The sequence below is a fragment of the Astyanax mexicanus genome, chromosome 12 (genome assembly GCF_023375975.1).
Source record: "Astyanax mexicanus isolate ESR-SI-001 chromosome 12, AstMex3_surface, whole genome shotgun sequence".
Lineage (NCBI taxonomy): Eukaryota > Metazoa > Chordata > Actinopteri > Characiformes > Acestrorhamphidae > Astyanax > Astyanax mexicanus.
Genome location: NC_064419.1, coordinates 25,512,481 through 25,530,067, shown reverse-complemented (window position 1 = coordinate 25,530,067; position 17,587 = coordinate 25,512,481). Strand labels below are relative to the sequence as shown.

Below are 17,587 nucleotides of genomic sequence, written 5' to 3'. Positions count from 1 at the left end.
AACTAAAATATGAAGACAGGAGTTGTGAGTTATTACAATGGGGAATCTGACACACTTGGAGAACAGTTGTGATTAAACTGGGGTTACACTACATGGTTTTTCCCCCGATTTTAATCCTGGTTGTCAGCCTTACCGAGTCTGTACTGGATGGCTCTAGTCTACAGATTTTTCAGCATTTGGAGAGAGAATTGAGTTTTGTGTGAGTGAAACAGACTCTGATTTCTGCCCTCCCAATCACCTTTTTGGTATAGTATATGCAGTGGCGTGCAGTGAATATAGTGGGTACCCCTTCTGTAATCACCCCCCAACCCCCGCCGCTGCTGACCGACACATAGATAAATATTACAATAACTACATATTCTCTGTCTTGACTTAGTTATATTAACTTACTACACATCTACAGCCCACAAATACAGCTACAAACTACAAAAGTGTACAACAGACCCAACAATCAATGCTTAATTTGCCTATAAGTACAACCGTTCAACAAATATCACTCATTTGTATGTCTACAGTATACCAGGGCAGCCAAAATATTAAGTACACACAAGAACTCACCAGTCAGGCGGCCGATTATTGTGAATTAGTTCCACATTGAAGGACAGCCTTTAAAAAGGCTTTTTAATATAATATGACACAATATCTGTCTCATTTGCAGCTGCAATTCCATGATAGTTCGCTAACTATTGAATTAATCCAGCATGAGCTCCGTTTATGACTAAGAAATGCGTAGCACCTTCAACACAGCGCTGAGAAGGGGTAAGACAGTCATGGTCCCGCCCCCGTAGTGAAAATCATGAATCTGATTGGTTAGCCTGTCCTTCGAATTTGCTAATAGATTCATTACTACTCCCTTCTCAAAATCAGGAGAAGGGGCACGCAGTCACGTGGGGGCAGAAGCCATTTTAAAAGCTTTGATTGGTTAAAACCGCTGTCCGTCACATAAGAGTCTCTAGCAACTAAAAAACACAGACTAATTGTTTGAAATAGTTGCTGTTTTTTTATTTTAGTTAATTTATAAAATAAATTCTTACACTTACAATAGCTATGATAAATATTTCCTGATTAAAAATTATGTAATTATTTACATGCACTTATTGTCACCCCTCCTCTGAAGGGTTAGAAGGGCCTCACTGCACACCACTGAGTATATGACGTGTATAAAACACAGAGTCTTCAACTGAACCCTGATTATAATCCAACAGTGTATACTGGATAGCGATTTATTCTATATATATAACGCTAAGATTGGCTTCTTATTAGGCAGCATCTTAATAAATTTTTTGTTCCATCATTAAAGATGTAGAAGCTACACTTCAACACGAGTACCGCATTTTTTGCACTATAAGGCACACTTATAATCCTTTCATTTTCCCAAAAATCGACAGTACACCTTATAATATGGTGAGCCTTATGTATACATTTTGCCAGTCAGGTTGTGAGGAGCAGTAAAGCCACTCCGCTCAAGTTCAGCTTTATACAGGAGGTTCAGTAAAGTTTTTCCCCAGCACCAAGGCTGGAGCAGTATTAGCATTAGCCGCTAACTGCAGCGCAAGCTCTTTCGCCATTCAGAGGTGAGTATATCCGACTATAGCCTGTGTGTTTGCTGTGTTAAAACAAGCTATTTGGAAAAAAACAAAAAACGCAAGCTGATAGTGCCCTGGCTTAGTGGAACACGACTGTAGCTCTGTCGGCCGACATTTACTAGCGCTAAGTTCTGCTAACTGCTACTAGCACTGCTGCTAACCGCCCTGTTGAAAACATTGGAAATCAAAGCTTACTATAAATAAACACTCACCCAAATAAACAGTTTTCAGTAGAAAAATATGAGTAGATTATACACACAGTCCGTAAAATACGGTGCATGTCCCACACTGCTGCACTATTTAAGGTGAAAAGAAAATAATAAGAAGTAAACATGTGTATGTAGCGCAGCCTCCACGGACAGTGTGCACAGATCATGCTAACAGCGTTTTTTTTTACCCATAAACACACACAAAGCTATTTTTTTTATTTGTTTATTTTAGTAGCAAGTTGTTGTGCTTTAGGTATTGAAAAGCACATGTGTTGGGGCGTGTTCAGTTTGGTTCAGCAGCAGGTTGAGGTTGTATATTATATGATACTTTTACTTTTAATTTTTTAGTGTACATTTATTTTAATCCCATGAAAATCAGGAAAACTCAGGGTTTCAAAGATCACCCATCAATTCTCACTCACTCTCTGCGTTTTTCTGTATACTTCTTTTTTTAACTCAATTTTTCTGTGAATAATAATTGAAATTTATGTCAAGCACCTTAGCAAAACTGAATTTATGACATAATAGATTACACAAAAGGACAAAAGAACATGTTCTCTGTTACAGAGTCTCTCAATAATACTGTCTCTTTAAAAGCCTACCTGAGCTTTCAACAAGAGAGAAAACTGACACTATTCAAGCTTTGCGTCTTTCAAAGCTACTTTATTGTGTCACTGTGACTAAACCCATTCATGAGTCTTTCACAGGACACTGTGCTGAGCTCTTATACAACTCAATCTACAAAACTCAGATACAGGATTTAGCGAGACATTCACATAAAACATTCACCGTAAGCTACACTATTCTTACCGCTGGTAATTAGGCCATTATGTCATCGACTGTATATTAATTATTGATCTTTCACCTAACACATGATGAATACACAGTGAAACCCTGAAATACACATCTGGCTCCTGACCTAGGCCTCGTCACAATAATTACATTATCGATTTATTGTACAGTACCTGAACATGACCTCAATCATTTCTGCTGACCTTAATGTTGCCCATTATGTTTTTCCTATAATGAAGAGCCCATTAATGTGAATGAGTTGGTATTGTGACTTTGTTGAAAAGCAGCTGATTTATTTTATTTCTGTTTTATACATTCAGGATATAAAAAGACATGTATTCCCCTTGCAATGTCTGAATATTCCTAATAATCTAATTGCTTTATTGTGCTTTTATATTATCATAACATGGCCTAAAATGCTTTGGGACAATAAATCATCCAAACACAATTATCATGACAAGCCTAGCTAGGCCAATTATACGTTTAATAAAAAGGCATTTAAATGATGCTCTTATCCAGAGAGACGCAGGTTACACAGGTGGGTGAAGGGAAGTTTAGAAACGTTAGGAACCTTGCCCAGAAGGAGAACTAAATCTAATGCTGCCATTGGAGAAGTGCTTTGCAAAATGGACATTTATATCATGATATATTTCTTTATTTACAGTTGATACAATTTAATTCGGATATTGATAAAAAAAGACACTACAAATGCCACCACCTGTGGTGCACACATACATATGTGGTTTACATAGTAGTTTGTAGTGTTCTGCTGTTTCTGCTTGGGTGGAATGCAGTGTTAGTTTAGGGGAAAATATGTTTGGGAATGTGAATAAACCCTGAGAAGCTTGTTTGCTATGGTCTCTTGTTCTGAAAACCCCATCTGCTGTTTTTTTGTTGACTGCTTACAGTGCTCCCACTGGTAAAACAGAGCATTTCCACTAAAGTTTTGTTTCTATCCAGCCATAATTAAAAGTAAAGCTTTTGATGAGGGTGTATTTCCCAAGGTTTACAGCAAAACAACAGAAAACAGATTAACTTCAGGAGAACAACCAGTTCAACTGATAGAGCAGTTCAAGCACTAAAACCATAACCGTTATGTTTACATGTAACTTCCAACCTACAGTTGCTAAACTGTTTTTTTATCTTCTGAGGATGCGCCTAACCACTGTGGGCTGGAAATAATGACCCTTAATGCCAGAGGAGGACACCAAAGGGCGTTAAAACTATGAGCTATGAGCAGGAGGTCGCAGGTTTAAACCCCGCTCATGCAGATTTGCCATCAACATCCGGCACCCAGAGGGAGCAAAATTGGCCTCTCTCCCCACATCACTTAAAAGGGTGATGTCACTCAGCACAAGGCGCCTGTGAGCTGATGTCTCGGAACCGAGTCGTTATGTTTTCCTCTGAGCACGCTGTGATGCTACTCGGCAATGCTGCATCAGCAGCAGTTTGAAAAGAGGCGGTGGCTGACTTTACATGTATCGGAGGAGGCATGTGCTAGTCCTAACCCTCCTGGTGTGTTGGGGCGTTACTAGTAATAGGGGGAGTTCTAATGGGTGGGTTGGGTAATTGGCTGAGTAAAATTGAGGAGAAAATGGGGGGAAAATTTGAAATAAAATAATAAAAAAAAAAGGATCTGATATTCAAACCAAAAAAATATATGCCCAGTTACATCCCTACTAGGGGTTCAATTCAAATTAATCTACATTTAAATGATCTGATATCAATTCTTACAAATCCAAAATCGATCTTTACAATTAGCCTCTTTTCAACCTCATCTATCTGCAGAGTCAGAGAAGTCAGCTGCAGCAATAGGCCAGCAGTTTCAGACCAGCAGTTCCAAAATATGCCAAAGTTAAAATTTTCACTCAAATTTATAAAAAATGTATCAGTAAATTTCTGAATAGTAAACAAGTTATAATTTTCTCTGTCATTTAGGTTAGCTTTACAGTTTTCAAAACATGCTGTACTTTTAGAGAAGCTAAGCTAACGTTAGCAAAAAGGTTTATTTATTTTCTCTGTGTAACTAGAGCCGACTAGAGCAGCTAAACAACATGTATCTTTTTTATAATTGTACATTTCGCTCAAATTTAGCAAACAAGTTATAATTTTTCCTGAGTTTTCTATTATACCTTAAATGTGGTGGTAGTAAAAGAATCCAAACAATTTTTATAACAAATTCAAAGCCTTTTTGGGGCCTTTTTGCCAATGAAGTTATATGGAAGTGTGTGACCTTGTTGACCTTCTATTACATGTACACTGTTGTTGTGTTATGTACCTTATTTTAGATGGTAGGCAGATTGTTCCTTGTACAATTACAACTGTAGTTCTCTGAATATCTTTTTCATATCTGAACAAAACCTGTTATTGCAACTGAAATATTCCTATATAAATTGATTCAGAATAGGATAGAATGTAATCAAATAAGAAATTGAATTGAATCGGGACCTTGTGAATTGGAATCGAATCAAGTCTGTAAATCAGTGTTTACAACCAGTCCTAATCCCCATTTTAAACTGAGGTACTGTATAAACTGGATTGCAAGAGGATTTGGCACAGTATGTAAAAACACAATTGGAAGAGAAAGCAGAAGATGCTAAATGAGATTTGGAATCCAGTGTGGGTGTGTATTCTTCAGCTCATCAATTATTCATCTGAGAGAAAAATAACTCTCTTCATATCCTTTCTTCTCAGCCTCCAGTCCCACTTGGCTAGACAGTGTCTGACAGCTCTATGACATGAGACTTCCAGCATCCGACATCTGCTTCAGCTTTAGACTTCTTGAAGACACAGCGCTTGTATTTCTTCAAAACAAATAGAGTGATCAATATGTTCGGCAAATGAGGCTTCATGTATTTGGTGTCTGGAGACACTCTTAACAGTAATGGAGCTACAAAGGGTTCTCTGAGTGATGCCATAGAGGAACAGCTTTTGCTTTCACAAAGAAATGTTTTTGCAGAGATGTGCACTGCATTCTAATGACTGCATTCAGTAGTTGCTGACACAGATGTGCAAATGCACATGCAGAACTTGTCTTGGCACCAGAGCGGTGGAATAAACTTCCCCTGAATGTTTGAATAGCAGAATCACTGGTGGTGGTGTGCAGTGAGGCCCTTCTAACGCTTCAGAGAAGGGGTGACAATAGGTGCATGTAAATCATTACATAATATTTAATCAGGAAATATATATTATAGTTATTGTAAACTATAAGCATATATTTAATAAATTAACTAAAATAAAAAAACAGCAACTAATTCAAAGCATTAGTCTGTGTTTTTCTGTTGCAATAGGTGTCTTATCTGACTGACAGCTGTTCTAACCAATCAACACCTTTTAAAACAGCTTCTGATCAGGTGTCTGCGTGCCCCTTCTCCTGTTTTGAGATGGGTGTAGTAATGAGTATATTAGCAAAGTCGCAGGACAATCTAACCAATCAGATTGATTAATTTCACTATGGGGCGGGCCCATGGCTGTCTAACCCCTTCTCAGCGCTGAGTTGAAGGTGTTACGCATTGCTTGGTGTAAAACAAAGCGCATGCTGGATTAAATAAATAGTAAGCGAACTATAATGGAATTGCAAAGGTTAATGAGACAAATATTGTGAAATATCATATTAAAAAGCCTTTTTAAAGGCTGCCCTTTAATGTGAAACTAGTTCACAATAAAAGGCCGTCTGACTGGTGAGTTTTTGTGTGTATTTAATGTTTTGGCTGACCTGGCGTCTTGTAGGCATACAAACGAGTGGTCTTTGTTGGCCGGCTGGACTTGTAGGAAAATTAAGCATTGATTTTGTCGTTTGTAGCTGTTGTATTTTTGGGCTGTTAATGTGCATTAAGCCGAGACAGAGAATATGTAGTTCTAATATAAATCTATATGTAGTTCGGCGAGCTGTTGCAGAAGGGGTACCCACTATATGAACTGCACGCCACTGCTAAACTATATTGGCAAAAGTTTTCATTCACCCATGCAAATCTTGGAATTCAGGTGTTACATTTATTTCCATGATTACATAAATCTAAGCACCTAGGCATGCAGACTGCTTCTACAAACATTAGTGAAAGAATGGGTCACACAGTAGCTCAGAAAATTCCAGCATGTACTGTGATATGATGCCACATGTACAACAAGTCCATAAATAAAATTTAGATGTGAAACCATTACTCGAGTAATTTGAGTTACTCGATAAAAAAAAAAAGATCAAGTAATTTTCTGTGCCTCAAGGAATCATTTTATTTATTTTACAACTCAGAGCACAGTTTTTTTTTAGTGTTACGTTACCCCCGCACATGAAGGAGGAAGAGGCCGAGGCTTTTAGTGGAGAAGCGGGAATATGGAAGCGGCAATGGGGAAAAGAGTGAACTTACGAGAAAAAAGCGACAATAATATAGAAAAATTTTAGGCTGGACAGCAAGAACAACACAGTGAAAAGAACTCGGTGCAGCTAAGCTCCTGTCTACCACCACAGCACATCTTTAATGCTGCACCATCTCGGCCGAAGACACCCGAAGTGGAGCGGTGGAGCCGAAACCAGGTAAATTTAATTTATAACAAATCAATGAGATTAAAATTAATGTATCTTTATAACATAACGACAGCCCTGTGGAGTTCTCAACTTCATACAGGCTTTAGGTAATCAGTAAACACAGCGCTGTGGAGTTCAGAATATACACAATAAATACATGTTAAAGTTAGCAGAGCTAACGTTACTTTGGCTGGAAACAATATGCTTGATTTTTTAATCTACGAGTACATTTGGCCGGTGAGACAAAGATAATTTCAGAAAAGAAATTCACTGACCTTCACTGACCTTCAAATACATAAATATATTTTTGTTATCTCTTTGTATGTGAACTGATTGTCCTCATCATGTTTCTCATTGTACTTACATAAGTGAAAATTACAGTTTTACAACAAAATACATACACAAACAATTGGCTTAAATTTGTGTCATATATACATGTAGTACTCTAAATGCTATATGAAAGGGGGGGTAGGGGGGGGCTCATGAATTCAAAAACATAACCAAATACTTCTGATAACAGTGCTCTGAATTTATCTTGTCAGTGTTTATTTGATGCTCTGCAGGAGATAAATAGAAGGTATATAAATAGTTGTGTGTGTTGTTTTGGTGGAGGAAATCAGCTATGCTAGAGATTTGTGGAACTTCAACAAAGCAATTAATAATTTTTTATAGTTTGTGTTTAGAGTTTTGAGAAACTGAGCCAAGTTTCTAGAAATACATTTAAACATTTGGGAAAAACTGTAAAACAGCCCATAACATTTTGCACTTCTTTTCTGCCCATTTCTCGACTGCTTTCGCCGTTAATTCAGGAAGGTGTGAAAGGTTAGTTGTCTATTTAAACTGGTGTATATTCTGCTGACTCCCTCTCTGCCTTGGAACTTCCTGTTTAGGAGTGTACCCCCCAGCCTCGCTTTCATTTCAACATGGCCACAGAGTGAATAAAGTCTATGAACAAGTCTGGCTTTGGCAGCTGCCAGTAAAACGGTACTTGCCAAGTGAAAAGTTGGGTGGAGGAGGATTATGATAAACATTTGTCCACAAGTTCTTGCATAGTTTAGTAATCTCTATGTTCAAAAAATTGTTTATTGCTAACAATAGGGTTCAGACCCTTCATACCAACTCCAGCGCCAGACACTCGTTGCTCTCATAAATGTCCATTATTTTTATCTGCTTTCTGATCCATTGTCTGCTCCTCATGAGTGCTTATCAGCAAGCGAGACGTTTGTGGTTATTTGTGGAACATGAACAGACTTGGATTGCCCCTAGAAAAAATGTGTTAAATCACTAGATAAATGGGTTAATGGCAAATGGCAAAGTTAATGGCAAAGTTAATGGCAAAGCAGGATAAAAGTGTCTGCTAAATGCAATAAAATCTATTGTAAATGTTTAAAACAGAGCAGCGGAGTTGTTTTCAATGGAATAATGGTGCTTTATCCAGTATCTATGGGATGAGTTGAGAAACTGATGGGATTAGATGAGATCATCCAACATGCTAATCTCACTAATGATCTTGTTCGAACGTTAGAACTGTTAGTCCACCCAAAGCAGGATAAACTTATTTTTAATACCCAGTGTATGTACTATATACTATATGCTTCAAGAAACTTTTGTAGGTTTTAGGAAGCCAATATTAAGGTTATTCACCAATTCAAACGTTTTTCTACTTCAAAAATATTTCTTTATGGAACCAAAACTGAGTCTTCTATGGTGTCACTCAAAGAAACCTTTTGGAGAAGCTCTATTTTTAGAAATGAACAAGACATCACACCATAGTCTTTACATTGGTTAAATAGATGTCCTATTGCTGCCTGAGATCATAAACCAGGCTCTATGGGAAGCTCGAAATTGGCTGCAATTCCAGCATAGCCTGAAGCAAAAATCTGCTTATATCCGGAACAGTGTTACTGTATAAAAATGTAATTTGGAATATATTTATTTATTTCTGCAGGACATAAAATGAAACATCTTAGCTTCCCCGTGTTGTTCTGCTTTTGAAGAAATGGGCATTGTTGAAATCAAGACTTTAAAATGCATTTTAACCTTCATTTTTTTGGATTTGTTATATTAAATGTTAACTGTGCTCTAAGAAGAAGGCTAAAATGTGCAGTGTGGTGAGCGAGGCCTTTTCTACTTTGATTAGTTTAATTAAAAATGGTGCACCACTCACTCTGTAGCTAAATTAGAATTCTTTATTTAATTTATTAAAAACATGATGTTTCGGCCCATGCTTCAAGGCTTTCTTCAGATACACCAACCACAAGACTCTTGGAATCTTGGAATTTTCTACAGAGTGAGTGATGCACCATTTTTGATGATTGCAGCTCATCCAAATAGATTGTTAAAACTTTTTTCTTGCTTTTGATACTTCTTTTGTTTCTTTAACATTTTTTTTGTGCATTTCCTGTGACAATTTTTCTCTTTTTGCATGCTTTTGTATTTCCGCTTGGGTCTCTACTGCCCCTATAAACACTGTAAGCTTGAAAAAAAAAAAAAAATCAAAATCCATCAGTTTTCTGTAAGTCAGCCAAATGATTTTGTTGTCGGGAATCATATGCTTCTATGAGCCATCTGCATAGAACCACAAGAGCCCCACCCACCCTAAACAGACCAAGGTTTTCGTCATTTTTCTGCCTGACATTACTCCCCTAAATCTTAAGGATTTCTACATAAAATGTTTTATATTTGATAAGAAACGTTACTGAAAATCATAATTGTAATTCTAATAGAAAATCTAGAAAAATAGTCAAGTAAATCTACAACTGTCAAAATATAATTAATAAAATCATAAAATTGGCTCTTTTCTGAACTTTATTTTGAAATTAATACAAATAAATCAAAGAGTTCATGTTCTCCAACCTTTTCGTTTCATTATGGTTAGTTTTTACATCTTTGCATGCAGAATTTGGGTTAATTCCTGTTACTGAGATTTCCCTCCACTTTCCTTAGGCCTGGTCGGGTCAGACTTTTTAAATGCTATTTTTATTCTATATAAAGCTATGGCATGATAACCACAATATAGTTACTTAACAAATCAAACTCTTGGGTATCCGATCTCTTTATAATGGCGTTTTTTCCTGGCTGTGTCCCAATTCACTAACCAGGGGAGCGATAGTGTATTGGACCGCGACCCTGACGATTTTTTTTATTTTTTTCCTTTTTTCTTGGAATTACCTACTTTGAGATAAACTGTTTTGCAATTGGGAGCAACAACCCTCTGGGCTGGAGATTGCCGACCCCTGGTTTATGGGGTGGGTTGGTCCGGCTTGGGCGGAATGTGCACAGGCTCGGGCAGGGCTGGATTTTTTGGGCCCTATGTAAGCTTTATTCTGTAAGGGACTAAAACTGGCAAGAATACAGCTGGTGAGATCTCTTAATGTAATAGTGATTTTGTGCCTCATAAACATCATAAAATGTTTTGTATCATACTTATTCACAAACTTGTGTAAAAAGAGGTGTAATATGCCCCTTTTAAAGTGATTTTCATCCATATAAACCCAATAAAAAGGGGGGATTTAAGCCACTTCACTGCACTACAGTCTTTGCCCTCAGATAAAAACAGCAAACGGGGGTCGATACCGGCAGGTTGATGCCATAAGTTATGGTATAGATTTTGAGTTTTCTTTTAAGCTATATATCTCTGTTGTCAGCCTGACAGCTGTGAAGTCTGCCTGAAATGCCAAAGCTCTCAGGATCGATAAGTCCAATTCCTGCCCACTCCACTCCACCATTCTCCAGCTTCATAATCAGTGCTGAGGAGCAGTTAATTCAGCCAACACTAATCTACTCTTTTCCTTTATCTCCCCCTGTCCTCTCTTTCTGTTCTTCAATTGGCCTATATCGTTTTCCCTTATCTATCTCAATGAAGAATCCTCCTCTTTCCCGGCACAGCTCACACGGAGCAAAATCAATTAAAACCAACACGGAATTCACAAACGTCTTCCTCCCACTTCAATTAAACCATTGTTGATACAAGTCATTACGCCCTTCACCTTAAATGGTACTTGAGGTGAAACATTCTCCATATACTTTTGAGCAATCCTAGAATAGAGAAGAACCATTTTGATTCCATAAACAGCTGAGGCTGCAAGATCAGCAAATTCTGCAACATATATTGTGATAAAAAGAATTCTGTCATATTAACAAGTAATCACCAAAAAATAAGGTGCAAAAAAAAAATGAACCCTGATAAGAGATCAGTGTTTTGGGGTCAATTGTCTTATTTTAACTTAATCAGCCGGTAATTGAGGCTGGGGCCAGATGCCACATTACAGTATTTTTGAACCATAAGGCGCATTATCAATGAACGTCTATTTTCTGGTCTATTTTCATACATAAGGTGCACTGGATTATAAGGTGCATTTGAAGAGACACTCTAAGGAACTTCTAATTCAGCAAGTAAAAAAGGTATAAAAGGGACTGAAAACATTTAATAAGAAATTAGAAATAATAAGGAATAAAATAGTAAAAAAATAAATAAATAAATAAAAGAAATACTAACTTTAAACCAACAATATCGATGAATAAAATATATATGTAAAAAGAACAAAAATAGGAAATCCTAAAAAGAGCATAAAAAATGTACACATAAAAAGTAAAAAATTTATCAAATATAAAATGAGGAAAAAGATAATGATAGAAAAAGCGAAGTAAAATGAATGACAGGAAATGATGAAATAAATAATAACTAAGAACAATCAAATTTAAGTAAAAGCATAACAATATAAAAATAGATAAATAAATAAAAATAACTAAATAAAAAAATAAATAATAAAAAAAAGATAAACTAAAGCTGAGCTTCAATGTTTCCTGCAGAGAATTCTAGCTTGCTGGTGCACTGTAGCTAAAAGCAGAGCATGTAATTAATTAGATCATTTATTTATTGTTTCCAGCACTAATAAATTAATAAATAATACATTAAAAAACATAAATACCCCCATTTTCACCCAATACCTGTTTATATGAATTCCCCTATCATCAGTAATCCTCTCAACCCTCGGAAGGTAAAGACAAGTACACGTCCCCTCTGACACGTGTAGATATTAATAGTGCAGTCCAGTATCCAATATTGTAGCATAAAAAAATATAATATTGATTGCCTCTGCTAGATATGCTGTGGGAAATGAAAGTGCAATCTAAATTGACATTGCCCAAGATATTGCATGCTCTGCAGCCCTATAAACAAGCATAATAAAAAGGTATCTGGGGGTTTTACCCATGGTGCGATTTGTTTCGGCAGGTGTGAATACAGTAATTGCACTATAGTGTGGAACAAAACCACTGCAGAGACTCCTAAGAGAAGTTGGTCTTGGTCTGGTCCCAAATGAACTCTGGAGCGGTTTGTTTGTGGTGAGAATGTGATCCGAAGTCTTTCCGAATCAGCTATCAAAAGTTTCAGCTAAACAGCTGTTCAGATGCAGTTTAACCTGATTTATTACCCATATAGACATTGTGGTCTAAATGCAATCTCTGCAACTGTTCCATGCTAAATTGCAAATACACACCAGTTTATTTATGCTCACATGGTCTGTTGTAACACATTGTTTGTGCACACAGTTTTCCTTGTCTGAAACTGGAACTAAACCAAACCAAGGGAAAAAATGTTCATAATATTGATAGAGCCATTTTCTAAGACCCAATCAAATAATCAAGAACTGAAGGCAGTAATTGGTTTTGAGTAGGTAGAGTGGATTAACGTTGGAGCTGACCTTCGGCTGGTAGGTGGCTCTCTGGGAGCGCAGTTGGAGGTACAGTTTTGTCTTGATGACAATAGACCAGGTTTATTGGTATTTGGCCTACAGCCATTTTTATCATTGTTTTCAGCCAATTTTTTTTTTGGTGCACCCATAAAAACTAAAAAATCAGACTGGACAACAACTACACCTACTACCACAAAAGACTTAAAAATAGAGCTGTGTTTTTGCAAGAACCACAGGGGGTATGATTTAGCATGTCATAATATATTATGATACTGTAAGCAAGGCAATATATTGTGATTGTTTATGATTCAGAATGCAGCAGCACGTCTGGTCTTCAACCAGCCAAAATGGGCACATGTCACCCCACTGCTCATTGAGCTCCATTGGCTACCAGTTGATGCTCGCATAAAATTCAAAGCTGGCGTTAACACGCAGCGGCCGCTCCGGGTCCGTTAAATGGTGCTTTTGTGTTACTATTTGTCGTTTTTTCCGTTTATTTCCTGCAAATATGTGCATCGGAACACCCGTGCACATGTTCTACCACCGCCAGACCCTGCTACAGTGGAGAAATCAGCCAGAAAACACGCTACCGGACGAGGTTCTGCAGAAGCTACTTGAGCTTAGCCTACTAAGAGACCCAGGCCGCCAGCCCGCGGTGTTTCCTGACGCCGGAGCCCAGCGGAAGTGCCATCGCAAGCGGTGCGAGCGGAAGCGGAAGCGCGGAAAGAGAGCCGGGATCCGCGCGAGGCTAAAGGCTAGTCCTAGCCGGCCGGCTATATCATCGCTCTTTCTGGCAAACGTCTGTTCCCTTGACAATAAACTGGACTACATCCGACTCCAGCGAACAACCCAGCGTGAGTTCAGAGACTGCTGTGCTTTGGTTTTTGTGGAATCGTGGCTGAACGACAACATTCCGGACAGCGCCATTCAGCTAGCCGGGCTAACCGCGTTCAGAGCGGATAGGAGCGCGGCTCTATCCGGGAAGATCTGCGGTGGAGGCGTGTGTGTTTACATCAACACGGAATGGTGTAACAACGCTGTGACTGTCGCCAAACACTGCTCTCCGCTGGTGGAGTTCCTGATAGTCAAGTGCAGACCTTTTTATTTAGTACGGGAGTTCTCCGCCGTGCTAATAGCTGCTGTCTACATCCCACCCAGCGCTAGCATTGGTGCTAATGCTAAAGAGGCTCTGTGTGAACTCTATCGGTCTATCAGCGATCTGCAGAACAAACACCCAGACGGACTGTTTATTATCACCGGAGATTTCAACCACGCAAATCTCAAGACAGTGCTCCCTAAATTCCATCAACATGTGGACTTTGCAACGAGAGGAGCGAGCGCGCTGGATCTTGTTTACATAAACATCCCCAGCGCGTACCGGGCGGAGCCCCGCCCCCACCTCGCTTTCTCGGACCACATGTGTGTTTGGCTGACTCCAACATACACACCACTCATCAGACGCTCCAGACCAGTTCAGAAGCAGGTGAAAACCTGGCCGGCAGGCTCCATCTCTGCCCTTCAGGACTGTTTTGAGTGCACTGCATGGGACATGTTTAGGGAGGCTGCTACTGAAGGCGATTCTGTTGATTTGGAGGAGTATGCAGCATCAGTCACTGGCTACATCAGCAAGTGTATTGATGATGTCACTGTCTCCAAGACCATCACTACACGCCCAAACCAGAAGCCTTGGATGACTGCTGAGGTACGTGCGCTGCTGAGGACCCGCGACTCCGCCTTCAGAGTGGGTGACAAGGTGGCCCTGAGGAAAGCGAGATCCGACCTGTCAAGAGCCATCAGAGAGGCAAAGCACGCACACGCCCAGAGAATCCACAGCCACTTCAAGGACACGGGTGACGCGCGGCGTATGTGGCAGGGCATCCAGGCAATCACCAACTACAGGACAATGCCACCGTCCTGTGAATGTGATGCCTCCCTCCCTGATGCCCTGAACAACTTTTATGCACGGTTTGAGGCACAAAACAACACGATGGCGAGAAAGACCATGCCCAAGCCGGACGAGCAGGTGTTGTGCCTGACTGCAGTGGACGTGAGGAACACTCTGCGCAGAGTCAACCCACGAAAAGCTGCAGGACCAGACAACATCCCCGGCAGAGTGCTCAGGGAGTGCGCAGACCAGCTGACAGATGTTCTCACGGACATCTTCAAAATCTCCCTGTGCAGCGCCACTGTCCCAACGTGCCTCAAGTCCACCACCATCGTTCCCGTGCCGAAGAAGTCCACAGTGTCCTGCCTCAATGACTACCGTCCCGTTGCACTTACACCCATCATCATGAAGTGTTTCGAGAGGCTAGTCATGAGGAACATCAAGACACGACTGCCCTCTTCACTGGACCCCCTGCAGTTTGCGTATCGTCCCAATCGCTCCACGGACGATGCCATCACCACCACCCTTCATCTCTCCCTCACCCACCTGGAGAAGAAGGACACTTACGTCAGAATGCTGTTTATAGACTTCAGTTCAGCATTCAACACCATCATCCCACAGAACCTCATCAGGAAGCTAAGCCCGCTCGGCCTCAACACCCCCCTCTGCAACTGTATCCTGGACTTTCTGACGGGGAGACCCCAGTTAGTCCGGTTCGGGGGCAGCACCTCCAGCACCATCACACTGAACACTGGGGCCCCCCAGGGCAGTGTCCTGAGTCCTCTGCTGTTCACCCTGCTGACTCATGACTGTGCTGCAAAACACAGTTCTAACAGCTTTATCAAGTTCGCCGATGATACAACCGTGCTGGGTCTCATCACCAAAGGCGACGAGTCAGCATACAGAGAGGAGGTGCAGCGGCTGACAGACTGGTGTACAGTCAACAACCTTCACCTGAATGTGGACAAGACAAAGGAAATGGTTGTTGACTTCAGGAGAGCACAACACACCCACTCTCCACTCAACATCGACGGGTCCTCTGTGGAGATTGTTAAGAGCACCAAGTTCCTTGGTGTCCACTTAGCAGATAACCTCACCTGGACCCTGAACACCAGCTCTACAGCCAAGAAAGCCCAGCAGCGTCTCTACTTCCTCCGGAAGCTGAGAAAGGCCCGTCTCCCTCCACCCATCCTCACACTCTTCTATAGAGGGACCATTGAGAGCATCCTGAGCAGCTGCATCACTGCCTGGTTTGGGACCTGCACCGTCTCTGACCGCAAGACCCTCCAGCGTATTGTGAGGACAGCTGAGAGGATCATCGGCGTCTCTCTCCCCTCCATCATGGACATTTACACCACCCGCAGCATCCGCAAAGCAACCAGCATTGTGAATGACCCCACCCATCCCTCACACAAACTGTTCTCCCTCCTGCCTTCGGGAAGAAGGTACCGCAGCATCCGGTCCAGAACGACCAGATTCTGCAACAGCTTCTACCCCCAAGCCATCAGACTCCTCAACTGCAGAGACTGAACTGATGGTTTTTCTGTACATGCACACACACTCTTACCCCACTTACCCCAGAAAATGGAAGCACCAAAAACCCTACTACCTCACTGGACTCTATTGCACACTGTGTAATAGAGGTAATTACTACCTCACTGGTCTTTTTTGCACACTTTTTGCACACTGCATAATTTGCACACTGTCTTGTTATTTATTATTCTTTGTCTGTATTGTGTTGTATTGTCTGTCTGCACTTTTGTACTGTTGCACTATTGTTCTGTCTACACTGTGTTTATATGCACCATGGTCCCTGGAAGAACGTTGTTTCGTTTCACTGTGTACTCTGTATATAGCTGAAATGACAATAAAAACCACTTTGACTTTGACTCTTACAATCGCCTACAAGGTGATGACAGAAGAGCTCCTTCCTACCTGCACTGATCACTTCTGAAGACTTACGCTACCTCCCGGCCGCTTCACTTCTTAAATGAACGTCGCCTTGCTTTACCAAACACAATCTACAGAAAGCAATCCAGACTGTTCTCATACAGAGTTCCCCAATGGTGGAACAAACTTCCGTTAACTACCAGATCAGGAGAATCTCTCGCTATCTTTAAGAAACTCCTGAAGACAGAGCTCTTCAAAGAGCACTTACTCTCCTAACACCTCTAACAAGCTAACTACTTCTAACCTCATTTCCTTCTTCCCCTCCTTCACTCCTCTATCCCATTATTTCCCTTCGACCTCCTTTAGGCCCTTTCTAAAGATGTTTTACCTTTAAACTTCTATTACTTTTGTACTTGACTATTGTAAGTCGCTTTGGACAAAAGCGTCTGCCAAATGTAATGTATTGTAATGTTTAAGTGAGATTTTAGTAAGAAAATTTTAAATCGAATCAATATTTAATCATTCGAAGGTGAGATATTATGTATAACATACATATACAACACATAACGTACAGATATGCACTCCTGTTCCATTACACCTCCCACATCTACATAAGCCTTGTCACCAGCACTGAAGGTTGATGGTACAACATTGAGTGAGAATGTAATTATGGCTTAATCTCTCAGTCCCGGGGGCCCATTTGATCTCCACAAACCGTGCCATAATGAGAAGCTCCAGATGCTGTTTTTTCTCTGATTGTTGAAGATTGGAAGACTGATTTCCTGAGCAAATAGCGAGCTGGAGGTGAGGTGAATGCAGAATAACGGAACTTGTCTGCCTGGAGACGGACTTTGGTCACAGTTGGTTCGTGCTGTATAAATAACTATTCAATACCGTAAAAGAAGATGTGGCGTCCTTAGAGATTTAGAAATGTCCAAATGACAAATAGCAGCTATGAATCTGCATTTTACCAGGCAACCATTTGTTAGAAGTGACAGGGAGAAACA

At 40.2% G+C, this 17,587-nt stretch overlaps 1 protein-coding gene across 2 annotated transcripts in view; it reads right to left on the bottom strand.

Moving 5' to 3' along the window:
- npy8br (neuropeptide Y receptor Y8b) overlaps positions 1-17,587 on the bottom strand; it is a 44,279-nt gene that overhangs the window by 1,946 nt on the left and 24,746 nt on the right. The gene's annotated exons all lie outside the window — the stretch shown is intronic.